Below are 21150 nucleotides of genomic sequence, written 5' to 3'. Positions count from 1 at the left end.
GTACGAGAAACAGGTAAGTAGTGTGATCGACGACCTGTAAGCAAAGGAATCGTCTATAAAATAAACTATGAAAAGAAAACCATCATACAGAATTTCATGCTGCACTGAAGCTATGAAAGTCGGATTATTCGTGTACATAGATTTTCATGACAACCGATGCATTAAAATGTCTGTATTTTTTCTCCCATGATAACACAAGACGCCTATAAGCGCACTTTAATTGAAGATGATACACGCACACAAGGGCGTGCCGCTATTATGAAACACTGTACATATTAATAGTAGTTACACCCTGAACTTCAAAATTTTATGTTTATATGTCCATGTTAATGTAGGAAATTTTATTAGAGGTAATGATTTTCAAGCACACCAGAACGTGCTTAAGCACAAAACACTGTACATATTAGGGTTATGCTACATATAAATTATTATTTCGTGCATTTTCAGAGTTTATAGGTAAAAAAACCGTAGCATACACGTAGTCGTTGCCATTACCCTAAGTAGAAGGTAGAAAATTCCCTTCCCAAGGTGCAGTGGAGCGGCTACAGGTGTATTCTCTGCATGCCGATGCATGTCGTTGCGTATGAAGAATACGTAACGAAGGTAAACCTTAACTTACACTCGAGTTCAAGAAAGAAAACAAAGGACTTGTTCCTTCTAACTGATTAATGGAAAAAGGTGTGTGTGTGTCAGTAAAATCCAAGACGAAGAAGCCACTATGAGTGGTCAAAAATTTTTTTTCAATTTTCGTCGATAGTTTTTTCCTGTAATTAATGTAACTAATGTATTGTATGTGTTTTATGTTATTCCATTGTATGTGATGTACTTTGTATTTCATGCCAAGTCCCGTGACTTACAAATTTGTGAATATTTATGTACATTGACCAGAAGTATTGAGGGGAATGAATCTCGGTACAATAGGTAAAAGGGGTTAATGCGAAGAAAAAAGTAGTGAAAAGGAAGTTTCGATCGCAATACTCGCGGTTAAAGTGGTGTGTGTAGAAATTGAAATTGTGCAAAGTAGTGCTACGTTGCAAGTGTCAGCGAGCCTAAACAAGGGACATCGAAAAATTGAAGCTAGTATCGTCAAACGACCCATGGCGTCACAATAGAAAAGGACAATGCCAAACAAGTTTGACATGGTACGCTTCTTACCTGCTGCTGCATCGACGGGATCGTCCTCCACCTCGCACATAGTGTGCTGTGTTCTTCGGGGCACATATTCCAATGTACCTCGTCGTATCCAGTCTAAGTACTGGAAGGAACTGCAAAAATCACACGCATACTGAGGTTCGGAAGTCTCGACGGTACCCGCACGTCGGTGTATATTCAGTGCACTGGCGCGTGCATTCAACCAACGTCGCCAGCTAACGGACGACCAAACAATCAGGCGCGAGTATCACCCGCCCATATTCAACACTGGGTCTAGCGAACAAAGCTCGTCACCCCAGAATAAATACAGAAAGCAATACAAGGACTTAATTTTCACCTCTGATGAGGAAGGAAACATTTGTAAATAACGTTGTATTCATTGTATATTTTATTGTACAAACTTTACCACATGATGTTGATTTCTCAGTGTTAACCAAAACTTGATTAAGGTTTGTAAATATTAGCATAAGTATACCAAAAAACTGACACACACTCAGTAATACCAAAGAATTCACAGTGCCATGAAAATGAGACAATAAAAATGAAGGTTGTAAATAAAAGACCCCCAAACCTATCAATTGCAAGGTCGACTACTGTATCCTGTCAATCAAATAAAATTTTCTAGTGACAGTATACAGTAGGGGGGCAGTTGTAATGGCACATTCCTATGCAGAGACATACAATATCTTAAAAGCTGCGCCAAAGATAAATTGAGAGGCATGTATATTATAATCTTTGTAAAGTTCACATTGGATTCTCTTTTGTTTGATACTCCAAGGAGCTAAGGGACACTCTCGATTGTTGCCTCGTGGAGGATGGACGTGATTTTTGGACTGTGCGGAAAGGCAGCCATGTTGTTAGTAATTATGGTTTGTGCGACTAGCAGAGCAAGTCTTATTGTCTTGTGAATTAAAATAGTGAGAAGTATCGAAGTGTTACAAAAATTATTTAAAGCAACGTAGCATTGTATTCCTTGGTTTCCACCGTCTTCGTGAAGTGAACCGATGCCGACTTAGGAAGATACACACGGTCAACAAAGAGAAGAACACCGATGGCGACTAATGAATTAATATTGTGGCAGAAGGACTAATTCTACGTCTAAGGTGAGAACTCTGATTAAATCAACAATGACGTAGAATTCAAAATGTAATTAATCGGAATGGTAAATTATATTACATGCATATTTCACGAAGCACTGTATTTGTCCGCATTCAAGCCGGTCAATACAATCCGTAGAAAAGCCTTTCAAAAATTCTAAAGTTAAAGAACACAATTAAATCAAATGTTTTTTTATTTATTTCGCCACAACCCAAACCGCACATTAAATGAATCTTCAAGTCGTACTCATTAAGCAGCCGGCCGCGGTGGCCGTGCGGTTCTAGGCGCTCCAGTCCGGAGCCGCGCTGCTGCTACGGTCGCAGGTTCGAATCCTGCCTCGGGCATGGGTGTGTGTGATGTCCTTAGGTTAGTTAGGTTTAAATTGTTCTAAGTTCTAGGGGACTGATGACCACAGCAGTTGAGTCCCATAGTGCTCAGAGCCATTTTGAACTCATTAAGCAAATATTTCAAACCCTTGGTTACTGCGAATGCGTTGCCTTCCTCTAACTCTACTATTCCCAAGAACGTGGCAACAATGCGACCTTGAGCCTAAGAAAAGTATATCACACACGCAGCTAAACAATTTAGTGGCACTAATGTCTATAGATTCATTCAAAAGTACACTGTCTTTTTTCAGACTGGCCTTGAAATGTAGGTAAATAATGTTTTTAATCACACCACTGCACTTGCTTGTATTGAAACGCATCTGAGAGACATGGTGAGCATCTATAAACCACTTTTTTTGAAAGGCTGAAGACCTGATCCACAGATCTTATTGCGGAATGGTTAGCCACAAATAAAAAGCAGCTTCTGCAACACAAACTTCATTGGGCTGCCTAGCTACATGTGCATCTAATTTCAACTGTCCCAGTGAAGAAAAGAGTACCGCAGCTTTTACATGCTTTTTGCTTTTTGATTTATTCAATAAATCCGACGGACGCGAATTTAAATTGCATTGACAAAATCGACATCGCACACTAGAAGGATCGACGGGGATCTCAAGAGGCCAGTATTTCAATTGTTTGTTGCTAATCCACTCTTTCCTAAGCCTTTGGGCGTATTTTTCGTCCGTTTGCTTCGACATTTCGATGAGACAACTAATAAAAAAGTAAAGAAAATCTCTGATTACAACGCGATTAACTGCACCATTAACATTAACAATTCAGCATTATGCACTGCACCGACGTCGGTTCACGTTAACTTGTAACTGCAATGCTAAAGGCAAAGAACTAAGACTGGGAAGGATTGTTCTGTTGTGCTGAGGCAGCGAAAACACTATATCGAAATATGGCTATTAAGAGTTAGCGGGAGCCATATTGTTGCCAGTTTAGGATTTTTCACGCTAAATATAATTTCAAATTGTATAACGGAAAGCCTGAATTAAACCGTAAAAATATTGTTGCAGACAGCAATCCACAAAAAATCCGTTTGTAACAACAATGACGTTGTACTATTTTACATATAAATAATATTTTTTCCATCTGATTTTTCGTTAAACTTGTGTAATTGATGTTCTGATTTCATTACTTTTTTGTTTCATGCCATTGTGTTAAGAAAACTGTAAACGAGTTTCAATGTGAACATTAATGTTTATGCCAAATGTCAAGCAATATTGTAATAGAATTGAAATGTAACAAATGTTGAAACTGTTGTAAGATGTTTAAAATTGTAATTGTGTGTCTGGTCCATACGTAGGCAATGTGTCAGGATATGTAGAATGCAAAACCTCGGGTGAATACCCGGTCTGTCAGGGAGCGGTAAAAGGTGGATGGCAGGCGAGCGCGGGAAAATGCACATGGGCACTGCACGGCACAACGGCCTCAGCAGTAGTAGTTGGAGTTTGGCACTGGTTTGAGCAACACCTTCTGGAGCGAGGAGGCTCTCCTGGAAGACATAGCTTCACTGAGCCTCGGGTATGCGGTTCCAACGCTCACACTGCATGGAAAAATTCCATAGGCACTAAATGGAAAAGTATTGCGATGCTAAGAAGAATTAAAGTGCCGATACATCAAGAGCCATAGCTGTGGTTGTATGTGTGCTCTGTGCCTCGCCATCTCGCCGCCCGCCAACTGCCGCATCGATACAAGCAGGTTGAAACTTTTAGTACTGTATTCGTATGGACTAGAGAGTGAACTGTGCAACAATAACCTAAATTTTACCAGAACTTTCCCATCATTTAATTATCCTCACAACTAACCTAGACAGGTTCCTTTCCAAATGTTGTGCAATCCGAGGTCCCGAAATGAAAAATTAAATTTTGTGTTAATAATAATTACTTGCAGACCTAGCTATGTTAGAATGGTGTTCAAAGAACTGTTTTGTTAATGAACCAGTAAATGAATAACAAAGGTCTAACGAAGTTGAAAGATAACTTTAATATTGATATAGTAATGAAGTTTAATTATTTCGAGTAGATATAAAGGTATTTAAATGAGCAGTAAATAAGATAAAAAGAGTAGTAACTCATATAATGGAAATCTTGAACGCATAATAATTTCAGTAATCAATTTTTTTTAATACAGTGATCATAACAGTTTCAGTACCCCCCCCCTTTTTTTTCATTTGAATTCTGAAGTGTTCTATATTGGTTTGTCCAGCAAAAGTTAAAGTCAATATAAAAGTAAAAATTTATCAGTGTTTTATCTTTATCAAAATTGACATTTTGTGTTTGGCACAAAACTGATATTTCTAGTGTAACCTATGCCCGATTTTAATCAGATTAATAGACAGTATAAAGTTTTGTAGTATACATTGTAGTGTAGTGTTATGTATTCATGGTTTTTCCATATCAGTACAGAACGTGAAACTATCAGTTCAATAGATTTTCTGGTTCTAAAATTCTACTATATTATGCAGTGTTACTACTTGTTGTTTTGCATGAATATATACCAACTTGTACAGGGAAGAAACTCAGTTAATGCCTAACTAAGCTGGCAACCGTATTATTATCAAATTGGTAGCATCTTCAGTGTTGCTTTTGGTCCATCCTGACGTGTAATTGCATTTCGGACTTGCTTCACGGATCATTGTTATTACAAAGTGGGTGTAAGTCTGTTTTGCCACCATTTAGGTACATGCGGTCGATATCTATACGAAAATCCTTTCTCATAAGGTGACCCCCTGTCACTTATTATAGTACAGGCTTTAACGAGTTTTGTGTGCCCAACGCGCACATTACAAGTGGCTTCCCGGTGACAGGACATCCAGTTGTTTTCGGTCACAAATTAACGTGGATACCGAACAGTGGATGTTCAGTGGCACGAATTGCAATAATATTCAGTAAAGTAAATAGCAGTGAACGTCAAGTACGGTAGTGAGGTGTAATTTGCGTTCAGTATGGACAAGAATGTAGACCAGTAGATGTGCCGAGTGTAATGGAAGATGCGGCTGGCAATGACAGGAATTCACACGGCCAGATAACAGATGGCATTAGCGGTAGACAATTGGCGTACATACAATACCACGAACATGTCAACGAACAGATTGAAATATCGAGATTGCCTAGAACACAGCAAGGAATAAAACACGAAGTAGAGGATGACTTTGTAAATGATAGTGGGTATGTGAACGAATCCACTAACATGTTTGGTTCACCACAGATAAAGAAAGAACCAAAAGAAAATTTTGAAGTAGGATCGGAACGCGCCGATTCCGTAGAACAAGGCAGTATGAAAATTTTAAGCATGAACGACTAATTTGGACGGTTAACCAAACAAATTGCAGGACAGAATGATCAGCTTCAAAGACAAGTCAATAATCAGGTTAGTCAGCTTAAAACACATGTTGACGAGCAGCTTAAAACGCAAAGTAATCAGCTCAGAGCAAAGAACAATCAGCTTGAAACACAAGTTGGTCAACTTGAAGCACAGGTCGAAGAAAAGGAATTAAAATTAGTAAACAAATAGAACAGGTAGAACAAAAGTGGGTAATTTAAGTTCTGCAGTAAATACTATGAAGTCTGTAATTGACACAATTAATAAAAATATGAATACTATGCAGGGGAAATTGACGACATTAACAGTAGGTTTGATGTTGAAATTCTCAACATCCAAGAAAAAGTAGAGCCTCTAGTTGAAACATAAGTAGACGAAAAAGTTTTCGGTCTTAAAACTGAGATCGTAAACGAATGCCAACATGGAATATCACAGTTGAAAATGGCAGTTTCAGATACTGAAAGAAATTTAGGTGAAAAAGTTACCGGTTGTGTACAAAAGTGTGAACAAAATGCATCGAAAATTCAAGGCAAAATGTTCGATCTCGAGAGTAAAATCAACGATAGGCCTGGCGTGGTCTGTAATGGCACGCTACTTACGAAGCTGTTGGAAGTTGAGGAACGCTTCAATCCCGCCAAAAAACATAACGGATGGCATCCGTTAGATTTCATCAAAAATTGCGAGAGGATGTTTCCTAAACACTTGTCTGGTCAGGAGAAAATAAACGTAGTAATTAGCGCCTTAGCAGGTGACGCTAAGCGCTGGGGAATTAACTTGAATACTGAACTAATGACGTTCGAAGAGTTTAAACGAAAGTTTACAGAAGAATACTGATCCGAACAAAAACAGGATCATTTGTGGTGCGAGTTTATCATGGCCAAACTTCATGATAACAGGGGCAGGAATTCTTTGAAAGATTTCTGCGAATATTGGTACCGAAAGTTGACACACTTAAGAGGGAAAAGATCCGATTCTGAAATCGTATGGGAGCTATATAAAAAGCTTCCAGAAGATTCGAAGAGATATGTGGGAAGCAATCATCGCAGCTTCCAAGCGTTTCTTGAAAGGGTCGAAGACGAAGACCACTGGCGCGAAAATGGTGCCAATTATTAGAATTTTAGTAACAGGAATAACCGTAATAATGATGAGAGGAATGACGGCGATGGTTTTCGCGTCAACATGATACAGAGAGGTAGAGGAAGAGGAAGAGGGGGTTATCCAGGTCGCGGTAGAGGGTACACCGCGCAAAATAATAACGACGCGGGAAACTGATTTCCGCAAACGTTGCAGGCCAAACGGAAGTGGACGGAACATACCGGCCTCGATTTAAGAAACATTACCGGACTGACAGTAAAGTTATGAGACAGCTTAGGGACAGGCGTGGAACGACGCAGCATTTTGTGGCGAAACAAGCATCAGGTGCGTGCGCAGATGATTCATCTTCGCCGCACACTGCGCTACATGTTAACAGGCGAGTGGAGCATCAGAGGGCAACGGCCCAGCCTAGCAGAACTGCTGTTCAGAGAGAAGTCGCTAGCAAGGCGGCAGAATTAGGTACAAACATTGCCATAAGAGCTGGTGAATACATTATGAGTGGTAATTTCGTGGCGAAGGAAATAGTAGATGGAACAGTGGATACACAGAGAGGTGCGGTTAGCAGTGTTAGCAATGAAGTAAATGGCGAGAATGAATTAGCAGAAGTAACTGATTGGCGTGTGCAGATCGACGATCTGTACAAGGGCCTCAAGCAATGTAAGTGGGAGGATTTTAAGAAAGAATATGAGGCAAGGAGGTTAATCAGTGAAAAAGGAAATAGTAGGGACGTCGATAAGATGACGTGGCCCGAATTTAAGGAGGAGAGAGTAAATAGCGCCACGCAAAGTATGTGTGCTGTCGATAGGACAATGGTTAAAGATAGGAAGGAATTGGAGGATGAAATCCTAAGCACTGACGAGGAAGTAACTTCTGTTAACGATCCGCGAATGGTACAAGCTGTTACCGTAAGGCACCGTGGGGAAGGGGAATTACCTAATAGTAATTGAAGTCCACGAGGATTACACTAAATATGAAGTAACAGTGGATGTGAGTCAAGCTGATAATGAGGTCGTTTTGCCGAAAGAGGATATTGAGTTAAAATCAAAGCCTGACGAAAATGCAGAGGAAGAGCTTAGTGCCTGGCTCACAAAAGCTTTTATGTTAGAACCTGAAAGCGATCCAGAATGGCCGGATTCTGACAATAGTTCAGATGATGGGTATTTCGGTACTAGTGAAAATAATGGTAATACAGCTAATTGCGATGTTGTACCTACTGATGATGAAGTTTTAAAACAAAACCCAGATGTTGTGACTGAACACAGAAAGAAAGAGCCACCTGATGACTCAGAGTTTATTTTGCAAAGAGTTCAAGTAAGCAAAGACTTTGAACTCCAGAAACCGAGAAAGCCACCAGATATAGATGGTTCACAGGCCAGGAACGTATCTTGGAACGATGTCACAGCCGACCAATGTGAGTTGTAAAAACAGGAAGGGGCATAATTTAGAGCCTGGGGCAGATTTATATCAGACTTTGAGAATGTTATGAACACCTTACATCATGAGTCTACTGGGTTCCCACCGGAAGAAATTTTGTTAGGCAGCAGAAGTAAAAGTTTAATTGAGGAAAAACTAGAGTTTCCACCTTGTACAAGCTTGGGGTTGAGTCAAAAGAAAGAATTAGTCAGAAAAAGGGCAAATCAAAAAGCTGAATCTAGATCTAAAATACATAATAAAAACCTGAAAATTTCAAAATTTAAAATTGGGGATTATGTTCTTTTAAAAACCCACGAAAAATCTAGTGAACTGAACCATGAAATTTCCAAATTTAAATATATTTATAATGGACCATATATAATACAGAACATTCCACAGGATAATGCTTACTACCTGATCTACCCAAAATCCAAGAGACCTTTAGGTGTAAGAAACGTTGTGGACCTGAAACTGTATGTTCCTAGGAGTGAGTGACCTAAGTACACTCAGAAAGCAATCTGCAGTAAATGTGCTGTATCTTACGATGAAACTATTTTATTCTAAATGTAATAAGTATTTGTAAATGTATGTTTACCATTGTCAGTATGCTAATGTACTTATGTAAGTTTCAGATTACCAAATGTACCATAAATGTAAAAACGATGGAAAAAAGGGCTGAAAAGAAAAGCAAATGCTGCAATCCAAATAAAAGATGGGACTGCCAAGAATCAAAGTGGGCAGTACGTGAGGCATGATATAAAGGACTGCCAAACACGAAAGAGGGCAGATAAATAGTCCAAGTGTGTTATAGGTGATGTGATAAAATGATGCGAAATGGACTGCCCAAATCTGAATAATAGGCAGCAAATATATGTAGTGATTTTTCTAAATAGTATTATGTGTTTATTAGTAAATAAGGAAATCCATCAATGCAAGCAGCAACAAATTGTTTTATAGTGTATATAGGTATTTGTATCGGCTTTGTAGTTAAGTGTTTGTGTTCCAAATTTTGATTTTATTTATCTGAGAAATTTAGTAATAATAAGTAATTTGCTACTCAAATCATGTTGGGATAGGAGGTTGGACTGTGCCAAAGTCACTTAAGTAAATGATAGGTAAATATACACCTATATAATATGGGTGAAAGGAAGTTTTGTGATCTAAACATTTATGATGGTGCATTCACACAAAGGTTCAGAACCCCTGTATAAATATAAAGTTCAGTGTTCCCATCAAATTTGCACTTAGTGAAATTTACTGGAAACAGGGGCATGTGTAACAACAATGACGTTGTACTATTGTACATATAAATAATATTTTTTCCATCCGATTTTTCGTTAAACTTGTGTAATTGATGTTCTGATTTCATTTCTTTTTTGTTTCATGCCATTGTGTTAAGAAAACTGTAAACGAGTTTCAATGTGAATATTAATGTTTATGCCAAATGTCAAGCAATATTGTAATAGAATTGAAATGTAACAAATGTCGAAACTGTTGTAAGATGTTTAAAATTGTAATTGTGTGTCTGGTCCATACGTAGGCATTGTGTTAGGATATGTAGAATGCAAAACCTCAGGTGAATACCCAGCCTGTCAGGGAGCGGTAAAAGGTGGATGGCAGGCGAGCGCGGGAAAATTCACATGGGCACTGCACGGCACAACGGGCTCAGCAGTAGTAGTTGGAGTTTGGCACTGGTTTGAGCAACACCTTCTGGAGCGAGGAGGCTCTCCTGGAAGACATAGCTTCACTGAGCCTCGGGTATGCGGTTCCAACGCCCACACTGCATGGCAAAATTCCATAGGCACTAAATGGAAAAGTATTGCGACGCTAAGAAGAATTAAGTGCCGATACATCAAGAGCCATAGCTGTGGTTGTATGTGTGCTCTGTGCCTCGCCATCTCGCCGCCCGCCAACCGCTGCATCGATACAAGCAGGTTGAAACTTTTAGTACTGTATTCGTATGGACCAGAGAGTGAACTGTGCAACAATAACCTAAATTTTACCAGAACTTTCCCATCATTTAATTATCCTCACAACTAACCTAGACAGGGTCCTTTCCAAATGTTGTGCAATCCGAGGTACCGAAATGAAAAATTAAATTTTGTGTTAATAATAATTACTTGCAGACCTAGCTATGTTAGATTGGTGTTCAAAGAACTGTTTTGTTAATGAACCAGTAAATGAATAACAAAGGTCTAACGAAGTTGAAAGATAACTTTAATATTGATATAGTAATGAAGTTTAATTATTTCGAGTAGATATAAAGGTATTTAAATGAGCAGTAAATAAGATAAAAAGAGTAGTAACTCATATAATGGAAATCTTGAACGCATAATAATTTCAGTAATCAATTTTTTTAATATAGTGATCATAACAGTTTCAGTACCCCCCCCCCCCCCTTTTTTTTCATTTGAATTCTGAAGTGTTCTAAATTGGTTTGTCCAGCAAAAGTTAAAGTCAATATAAAAGTAAAAATTTATCAGTGTTTTATCTTTATCAAAATTGACATTTTGTGTTTGGCACAAAACTGATATTTCTAGTGTAACCTATGCCCGATTTTAATCAGATTAATAGACAGTATAAAGTTTTGTAGTATACATTGTAGTGTAGTTTTATGTATTCATGGTTTTTCCATTTCAGTACAGAACGTGAAACTATCAGTTCAATAGATTTTCTGGTTCTAAAATTCTACTATATTATGCAGTGTTACTACTTGTTGTTTTGCATGAATATATACCAATTTGTACAGGGAAGAAACTCAGTTAATGCCTAACTAAGCTGGCGACCGTATTATTATCAAATTGGTAGCATCTTCAGTGTTGCTTTTGGTCCATCCTGACGTGTAATTGCATTTCGGACTTGCTTGACGGATCATTGCTATTACAGAGTGGGTGTAAGTCTGATTTGCCACCATTCAGGTACACACGGTCGATATCTATACGAAAATCCTTTCTCATAAGGTGAACCCCGCTCACTTACCATAGTACAGGCTTTAACGAGTATTGTGTGCCCAACGCTCACATTACACATTGACCGTTAAATGCAAAATTTCACCCGCTGACATTGCGTAAAATCCATCAAATTTAGTGGAAATTCCTCTAACTTGGCAACACTGTTTATTACACTTGTAGCGGCTGACCTCCCAAGAAAGCGTGAAATTAACGTTCCGCCACACTCTCAGAAGAATGCAACAATTTTAAGGGGAAAGAAACATAACCTAAATGAGAGAGGAGGCACAAGCAACACCGGACCTGAGCAAGGGCGGTGACTAAAATAAATGTCTAATAGTATAACTCCGTGATCGAGAGAATAAAATAGCCGGAGTTCGTTTTCCCGAAGTGCAGACAGCCACGCTTAACAATGCTCCTTTTGCTTCTTATTTTCGAATTTGGTCTTTGGTTTCAAGACCACATACCCATCCATAACTTACGCGTATTAACGAGCCCCATCCTCCTGAAACCATGTCGCGTTTAGATGGCAATCTCTCTGCAGCTGTGGAATGAAGAAATTGTTAATCACGGCCGCCATGTTGGTCGCAGTTGACTCTCATTGGTGAGATGTTGTCTTAATAAATTGACACAGCGATTCTGATGGACTGTCCAGTAGCGCACCAGACGACAATCTTTGCGTTTATCCAGGGCTTCTTCATGAATGAATTTTCTCCGAGTAATATCGGAAGTTTTTTTATTGATAAACACGTTCAGACGAAAATTTTCGTCACCAGACATCGTCAGATTTGTCAGAAATACGTCATCCTGATCAGATCTGTCCAATAATGGTTTGTAGAAATTTTGCCTACTGACTTTATCTGAGTTGAGCCACTTGCTGTCTATAAGGTTTGAAACTTTGATTAGTGTTTCACAGTCGTCTGCAAAGACGCGTGGGAAATTTGTAGTGTTCTGGATTTGCGAAGAGCAAAAACACTGTGAACTTCTCTGTAGAGCTTCACGAACTCATCTGATAATTTTCGAAATTTGAACTGTCATTTCAGATTCCTTGTACTTCATACTGGTTACATAGCACGTCCCGCAAAAGTATTTTATCCGCTCGGATAATGTCAGGCTGTCCACAACGCCGAAATGTCGGTCTATTCCTCGTGTCACTGCGCATCGGACACGCACCTGCCGAGGTCAAACAGAACTGAATGAAGTACAATGTGGATCCGACTAGAAGCGGTAGATGGCGCAAGCAGACTGGCCAATCGAAAATGAACTATTTCCCGCGGGACATCCTGTACAATCCCATAAAGGTCCACATCACATTCAAATGGCTACTGACAAAGGAAACAACAGCAGCTTCGGGAAAGTACAACTAGACAACGCTGTAATCTCTTACCCACCATTATGCATTAACAACAAAGTAACAATAAACGCTAGCTGTCTGTGAGACCGCACCTGGGACGTTAAGGGTTAATTTCTGTGGCTTCTGACTTGAAAGCTCTGTGCCATAGAAGGCAGGCACAACCTTCTCACTGAATTCCAAGGAAAAGACATTAATTACAATGAAAACTTGTATTTATTGCTGCAACTAGCCCTACATGTTGCGTAACTTTTAAGCTGTAATTATAGTAATTACGGGTTTTAACGGGTTAAGGGTAAAGTTATTTTAAGGTTATTAAACCTTTTGCTTGGTATTAAATTTTATCCATGTCTACTGTATTTATATTCAGAAGTCAGTGGTTCACCCAACTCAGATCTCTGTAGAAGGGGTTTGCAAGCCGAAAAAGGTTGAGAACCGCTGCTGTAGGTCTTCTCTGACTCGTTCCTAGTACAGCGATGTCTACGTCAGAGCCCGGCCGCAGTGACCGAGGGTTTCTAGGCGCTACAGTCTGGAACCGCGCGACCGCTACGGTCGCAGGTTTCAATCCTGCCTCGGGCATGGATGTGTGTGATGTCCTTAGGTTAGTTAGGTTTAAGTAGTTCCAAGTTCTAGGGGACTGATGACCTCAGCAGTTAAGTCCCATGGTGCTCAGAGCCATTTGAACCATTTCTACTCCATAAGAAAACATCTAGACTTCAGAAAGTATTTTTCACAATGCAGCGGAGTGTGCGTTGATATGAAAGTTCCTGGCAGATTAAAACTGTGAACCGGACGAGACCCGAACTCGGAACCTTTGAATTTCGCGGGCAAGTGTTCAACCGACCTTTTTCCTACATTTTGTTCGTCATTCGATCTGGGCGGATGTTACGGAACACGCACTCAAGTTAATCGTAGAATACTTCACTTTTCCTGACCGAACATGCCGAGTTACCGTCGCGGCAATCGACTGACAATGACGACCCACGACCTGCCCTCACAGCTTTGCTTCCGCCAGTACAGTGTTGCCTACTCAGCCGATCTTCGGCTGATTCTGACAGATTTGTATTCCTTAAAGCCATAAAATATTCTTCTCGTCCGACAGCTGAAAATATGGCAGATTTTACGTATAGCTGTATTTTAACAAATTAAACACAATTAAATAATTTAATTAACTTATTCATGTATTCACGAAAACATTATGTTCTAACAAAATATTTCATTGAGTTAATAACAGGATTAATATTTTGCATAAACCTTCATAATGGCTAGCTTAAAACATTGTTTAACGATAAGTATCCTGATTATTATTGTCTTCTGTGTCGGCTGGTAACTCATATCCTAGTTTTCAAACTTTACAGAATTTCTCCTGCAAAACCTGCAACACTAGCACTCCTGCAAAGAAGGATACTGCAGAGACATGGCTTAGCCACAGCTTGGCGGATATTTCTAGAATGAAATTTTCTCTCTGCAGCGGAGTGTGCGCTAATATGAAACTTACTGGCAGATTAAAACTGTGGGCCAGACTGACAAGGGAATGGTCAGACTTGTCATGCCGAAACATGTTTTGCTTTTTTTAGCACTGGTATTTAACTGTGCAAAAGGTCCGTATGCAAGATTGTAGCTGCTGAGATGAACTGGAAGTCACCTTAAAAAAATCACGAACATGGCTGTGTTTCCTGCTTGGCGCCAGCAGTGACGGCTGGCCACCCCTGGAAATGGCGAGTCGCGAGCGTTGTGCGCGTGGTCGGCAAGTGCGGCCGTCTTATCGCGGCGTTCACTAAAGAGGAATATCGCTGCACGGTTTTGGTGGAAAGGGGAAACGAATATTTGTTTCTGTGGCATGCACGTCCTTTTAATTTCTGGTACGTATTTCGAAACATACCGTCCTGAAACTGGTTAGAGATGTGAAAGATGTTCTGTACATGTTCATCTATACTCCACAAGCCACTTTACTGTGAACATTCAATCTCCCCTCACAGGTGATGGCAAACCCTGTAAATGTTTTGCTGCTTGCCATGGAGATATACCACAGACCCCAAATGAAGCAATCAACAGAAAACACGCGTGAAAATTATGTGTTGTGCGACATGGTTGTTAAACTTGTAGACGAGCATGTAAATGGCGCAGCATGTGGCTAGAAACAACTGAAACACTCGATATTGCAGACTGTGAATCTACAGACGGCGAAGACACCGACGAATGTTGCACTCATGAAGACTCTTCGAGTGATAGTGCCACGTACCATCATCAGTTATCTCCGAAAGTAACACCAGCAACTACAATTACCTTATCAGACAAAGAAAAAGCGGTGACGTTTTGGTTGAACGAAAGTGGTAAGAAACGCCTACGTGTCAGTACTGTTCAAAATAAGTATCGCTTTGTGCGTTCTGAACGTGAATTGTATAGATGGAAAAAGGAAGTCGCTGGACGACGTAAGAGTCGACTGGAAATTACGACGGAGATAAATGCGCGACTTTTCGAGCTATTTACCGATGCCAGACAACAGTCATTTAGTGTCAGCGATACAACCTTGCGTGATTGGGCGTTAGAGATTGCCAACGCGATAGGCGCTAAAGAATTTACAGCTTCTCAAAGTTGGATTAGTCGCTTCAAAAGATCACATAAAACTGTGGCAAGAAAAATAACGAAATTTGTATCGAGAAACAGGTCGGAAAATGAAGTTACACAAATCGAAATGATAGAAGCTTTTCTTACGAATGCAAAAAATAAGATCGCTAGTTTTAGTGAATCGCACGTGTACAATGCAGATCAGTCAGGTTTTCAAAAAGAAATGCGTGCGAAAAGAACACTGTCATTCAAAGGGGAAAACATATTGAGGTGATTGCGCAGTCCACGACTGCACTCACCCATTGATACACTATAATGCCCATAGTTAGTATGGATGGTTCATTGCTGCCTAAACTACATGTGTGTCTTCAAGAACTGGACGTTTTGGACCACGTATCAAAAGAACAATGTTCTACACAAACAATCTTCTCCGGACGCATCGAAGTCTGGAAAAATGGAAAGTGAAAACGTTACACTTTTCATGCGTCATGCTTTTCTTCCGATCTGCGGGAACAAATCTCTTCTCCTTCTAGATTTGTGGTCTGGTCATAAAAGGTCTGATTCATTAAAAGCTGTATTTCGAGCCCACCCTGACAAAGGAGTAGAGATACTTCAGATTCCACCCGGCACGAAGAACGTAATTCAACCTTTAGACAGAGAATATTTCCGTCAGTGAAAGGCATTTTACAGAAAACTAACAGAGAAAATTATTGTGTGCAGGTCACTGAAATTTCCTGTCTATCACCGTGACAATGTTCTCAAGCTGCAATCAGTAGTACATTATCATTTTCTTCCCCACGTTTCCACAATTTGATTAAATATGCGTGCACTCCTCGAAATATACTCATACTAGGCCTGATTCATTCCTAACACCAGCCCAGTTTTGTCTACGGACATCTAACAACGTCTGTGATTCGCAGAGCTGTCATATGTCGTCTTTGCTTGTATGTTCTTGTTGCACAAAAAACCTATGTTTTGAACATTGTATCAATATTTCGCATTTTTGCGGTAATTGGACGTGTTCTAAACCGTATATTTATTTGTGTCTATTTCATAGCTATTTGGAAAGAATGTTGTAGATAACATATCAGCCATATTTGTCAACGAATGTTTAATTATCATACGATCGCTTTCATTGGGGGAATCAGCTCTCTCACTGCTGTGGCAAGAGAGCGGCGCATAGCTAACGCCACCTTGTCCCTAGATGGCATTGGTATAACGTAGTGAGAGAGGTCAGGGTTGTACAAGAGGCAGTTGTAAGCGCGAAAACCATGCGGCAATAATGTCTTACTTCATAAAATTGTTTACAGACTTCCAGGTCATGTCAGCAGCTAAAATTCTGCGTACAGACTTCTTGCAATGTTAACTCACAGTGGTTAAAACAGCAACACAGGTTCTACATCTACATTTACATCTACATCTACATTTATACTCCGCAAGCCACCCAACGGTGTGTGGCGGAGGGCACTTTACGTGCCACTGTCATTATCTCCCTTTCCTGTTCCAGTCGCGTATGGTTCGCGGGAAGAACGACTGTCTGAAAGCCTCTGTGCGCGCTCTAATCTCTCTAATTTTACATTCGTGATCTCCTCGGGAGGTATAAGTAGGGGGAAGCAATATATTCGATACCTCATCCAGAAACGCACCCTCTCGAAACCTGGCGAGCAAGCTACACCGCGATGCAGAGCGCCTCTCTTGCAGAGTCTGCCACTTGAGTTTGTTAAACATGACAAGTCTGACCATTCCCTTGTGAGACTCAAACTCAGGACCAAATGGTTTAAATGGCTCTGAGCACTATGGGACAACATCTGAGGTCATCAGTCCCTTAGAACTTAGAACTGCTTAAACCTAACTAACCTAAGGACATCCATGCGCGAGGCAGGATTCGAACCTGCGACCGTAGCGGTCGCGCGATTCCAGACTGAAGCGCTAGAACCGCTCGGCCACACCGGCCGGCAAACTCAGGACCACAGAGCAGTTGCCTGCGAAAGGGAAAAGTGCCGAGTGGACGTCTTGGTCCGGCAAAAAAGTTTTAATCTGACAAGAAGCTTCATATCTTGTCTAAATCGCAGTTATTAAATTTTCAGGAACCTGGTTTGTATGGGCGCTCAGAATAGAAGTTTTGTATGCCTGTGGTCCCCCAATAGAGTGTAAAGTAGTGGGCCTCAGTGTGCCCTGTGCACCTACCATATGTGTTCTAGTGTTCGATATCTTGTGGCTTTGCGTATAGGTACAAAACAGAAAACTCTGCAAGCACATGGCGATCGAAAATAAACTACTACTGCCTGGCAGCTTACCCCTGCCACTCAGCTTGCTGAAACATAAAAGTTGTTTTAATAGCAATGAAGGAAACGAAGCACAGTTTGTTATTAAACGAAAACTCAAAAGCCGCGCTGGTTTAGCCGAGCGGTCTCAGGCGCTCTAGTCATGGACTGTGCGGCTGGTCCCGGCGGAGGTTCGAGTCCTCCCTCGGACATGGGTGTGTGTGTTTGTTCTTAGGATAATTTAGATTAATTAGTGTGTAAGCTTAGGGACTGATGACCTTAGCAGTTAAGTGCCATAAGATTTCACACACATTTGAACACAAAACTCAAAAATACATGAATGTGCTGTTAACCAATAAACACAGTCGGTATCTCCAGCGTACCGGTGTCAGCGAATTTAGTTTGTATGAGATTAGTTCATATTATTTTGCTACCATGTAGGTAAAGTAAGGTTCACAAGCAAGCAACTACTATCTGTATTTATATTTTTAGATTCTTTTGACATTGCTTATAACATGAGTAAACATCACGGAAAACAGCTTTTGATACACTTCGTCCTATTATAGTCAGTATCGTCAAATGGCTTCAAATGGCTCTGAGCACTATGGGACTCAACATATTAGGTCATAAGTCCCCTAGAACTTAGAACTACTTAAACCTAACTAACCTAAGGACATCACACACACCCATGCCCGAGGCAGGATTCGAAGCTGCGACCGTAGCAGTCCCGCGGTTCCGGACTGCAGCGGCTAGAACCGCTCGGTCACGGAAGCTGCCAAAAACCATTAGACAGAAGTCTGACACACTCTACTTCTTGCCATATCAACCTCGCTAAGTGTTACTCTGTTGAGAAAGGCCAAACCTACGAAATCCAGCCACACATTTTTCTGAATTATTTACAATAATTTCATTGAACTAGAGTTCACAGTCCAAATAATTTATTTAGGTCATGTTTTCTATAATCAGGCTGAGAGTATTAGATAAAAGTCTATTCGTCTGCAACGCCCAGCTGATTATAATCTCTAACGCCATTACGTGATCAGTGTGTAACTTATAAAAACGCGAGCAAAATCCATTATTAAAATTAGCAACAGTATATACTGGTCAGTTGTTTGTTACTGGTTGCAGAAGCCGAAATCAACTGATTTTCATAGACGTATAAACTTATCTATATTACGATATTGCAGTGCCGGTGTTGTTACGAAGGACGGTGTAATATTTCTTCGGACATGCATGCATGTCTGAAGGAACAGGCGCTGTGGCGACTACAGCCGTTATGAATTACATAAAATGTATTAAAAACAACAATCAGCTGTATAAGGGAACGACGGCACTGAAATTTTTTGTTGGATCGGGGCTCGAACCCGTAATACTGCGAATACATTTCATGTATAATCCAGTCTACAATATAAAGACATGACGTTGTTTAACGTTGTTAACAAATATCTCGAAAAGTTCGTGACCGATTTACTTCAGCTTTTGACAGCACAATCTAATAAACATTCATATGGACATATGCTAGATACTTTTTATAAACAGCAATGTACAGGTTTTCTGTTAACGAACTTCTCCATGACAACGCATGGCCTCGCACAAGTTTGCGCACCCGAAAGGAGCTCACAAAACTCTATTGGACTGTTCTTCCTCATCCACCCTACAGCACGGATCCCGTACCTTCAGACTCCAATCTATTTGACCCAATGAAGGATGCACTCCGCAGGAAGCAGTAGGTGGATGATAGGAAGGTTACTGATGCAGCAAGACTTTGGCTCCGACATCCACCAGTAGAGTATGTGGTGATACAGGCCCTCCAGAAACGCTTTCCTTGCCATTGCCAGTCTACATTTTATATCCTCTCTACTTCGACCATCATCAGTTATTTTGCTCCCCAAATAGCAAAACTCCTTTACTACTTTAAGTGTCTCATTTCCTAATCTAATTCCCTCAGCATCACACGACTTAATTCGACTACATTCCATTATCCTCGTTTTGCTTTTGTTGATGTTCATCTTATATGGCGTAAGACCATCGCACTGAACGGAGATTATGTTGAAGAATCGGATTTTGTAGCCAAAAGAGTGGGGGATAATATGGTATGCTGAAATCCTGAATAAAACCAATCTACTTGCAGTTGCGTTACTTACTGAACGTCCCTCGTATCCGTGCATTATGCTTAGACCTTCGTTAACAATGTGCACTGTATTGCTACGCCTTTCAGCCTCTTGTACCATGTTGTTGTTGTGATCTTCAGTCCTGAGACTGGTTTGATGCAGCTCTCCATGCTACTCTATCCTGTGCAAGCTTCTTCATCTCCCAGTACCTACTGCAACCTACATCCTTCTGAATCTGCTTAGTGTATTCATCTCTTGGTCTCCCCCTACGATTTTTACCCTCCACGCTGCCCTCCAATACTAAATTGGTGATCCCTTGATACCTCAGAACATGTCCTACCAACCGATCCCTTCTTCTGGTCAAGTTGTGCCACAAACTTCTCTTCTCCCCAATCCTATTCAATATTTCCTCATTAGTTATGTGATCTACCCATCCAATCTTCAGCATTCTTATGTAGCACCACATTTCGAAAGCTTCTATTCTCTTCTTGTCCAAACTATTCATCGTCCATGTTTCACTTCCATACATGGCTACGCTGGATACAAATACTTTCAGAATTGACTTCCTGACACTTAAATGTATGCTCGATGTTAACAAATTTCTCTTCTTCAGAAACGCTTTCCTTGCCATTGACAGTCTACATTTTATATCCTCTCTACTTCGATCATCATCAGTTATTTTGCTCCCCAAATAGCAAAACTCCTTTACTACTTTAAGTGTCTAATCTAATTCCCTCAGCATCACCCGACTTAATTCGACTACATTCCATTATCCTCGTTTTGCTTTTGTTGATGTTCATTTATATCCTCCTTTCAAGACACTATCCATTCCATTCAACTGCTCTTCCAAGTCCTTTGCTGTCTCTGACAGAATTACAATGTCATCGGCGAACCTCAAAGTTTTTATTTCTTCTCCATGGATTTTAATACCTACTCCGAATTTTTCTTTTGTTTCCTTTTACTGCTTGCTGAATATACAGATTGAATATCATCGGGGAGAGGCTACAGCCCTGTCTTACTCCCTTCCCAACCGCTGCTTCCCTTTCATGTCCCTCGAGTCTTGTAACTGCAATCTGGTTTCTGTACAAATTGTAAATAGCCTTTCGCTCCCTGTATTTTACCCCTGCCACCTTTAGAATTCGAAAGAGAGTATTCCAGTCAACATTGTCAAAAGCTTTCTCTAAGTCTACAAATGCTAGAAACGTAGGTTTGCCTTTCCTTAATCTTTCTTCTAAGATAAGTCGTAAGGTCAGTATTGCCTCACGTGTTCCAGTATTTCTACGGAATCCAAACTGATCTTCCCCGAGGTCGGCTTCTACTAGTTTTTCCATTCGTCTGTAAAGAATTTGTGTTAGTATTTTGCAGCTGTGGCTTATTAAACTGATTGTTCGGTATTTTTCACATCTGTGAACACCTGCTTTCTTTGGGATTGGAATT

The sequence above is a fragment of the Schistocerca cancellata genome, chromosome 9 (genome assembly GCF_023864275.1).
Source record: "Schistocerca cancellata isolate TAMUIC-IGC-003103 chromosome 9, iqSchCanc2.1, whole genome shotgun sequence".
In the NCBI taxonomy this organism is placed as follows: Eukaryota; Metazoa; Arthropoda; class Insecta; order Orthoptera; family Acrididae; genus Schistocerca; species Schistocerca cancellata.
This window is presented reverse-complemented; position numbering follows the sequence as displayed.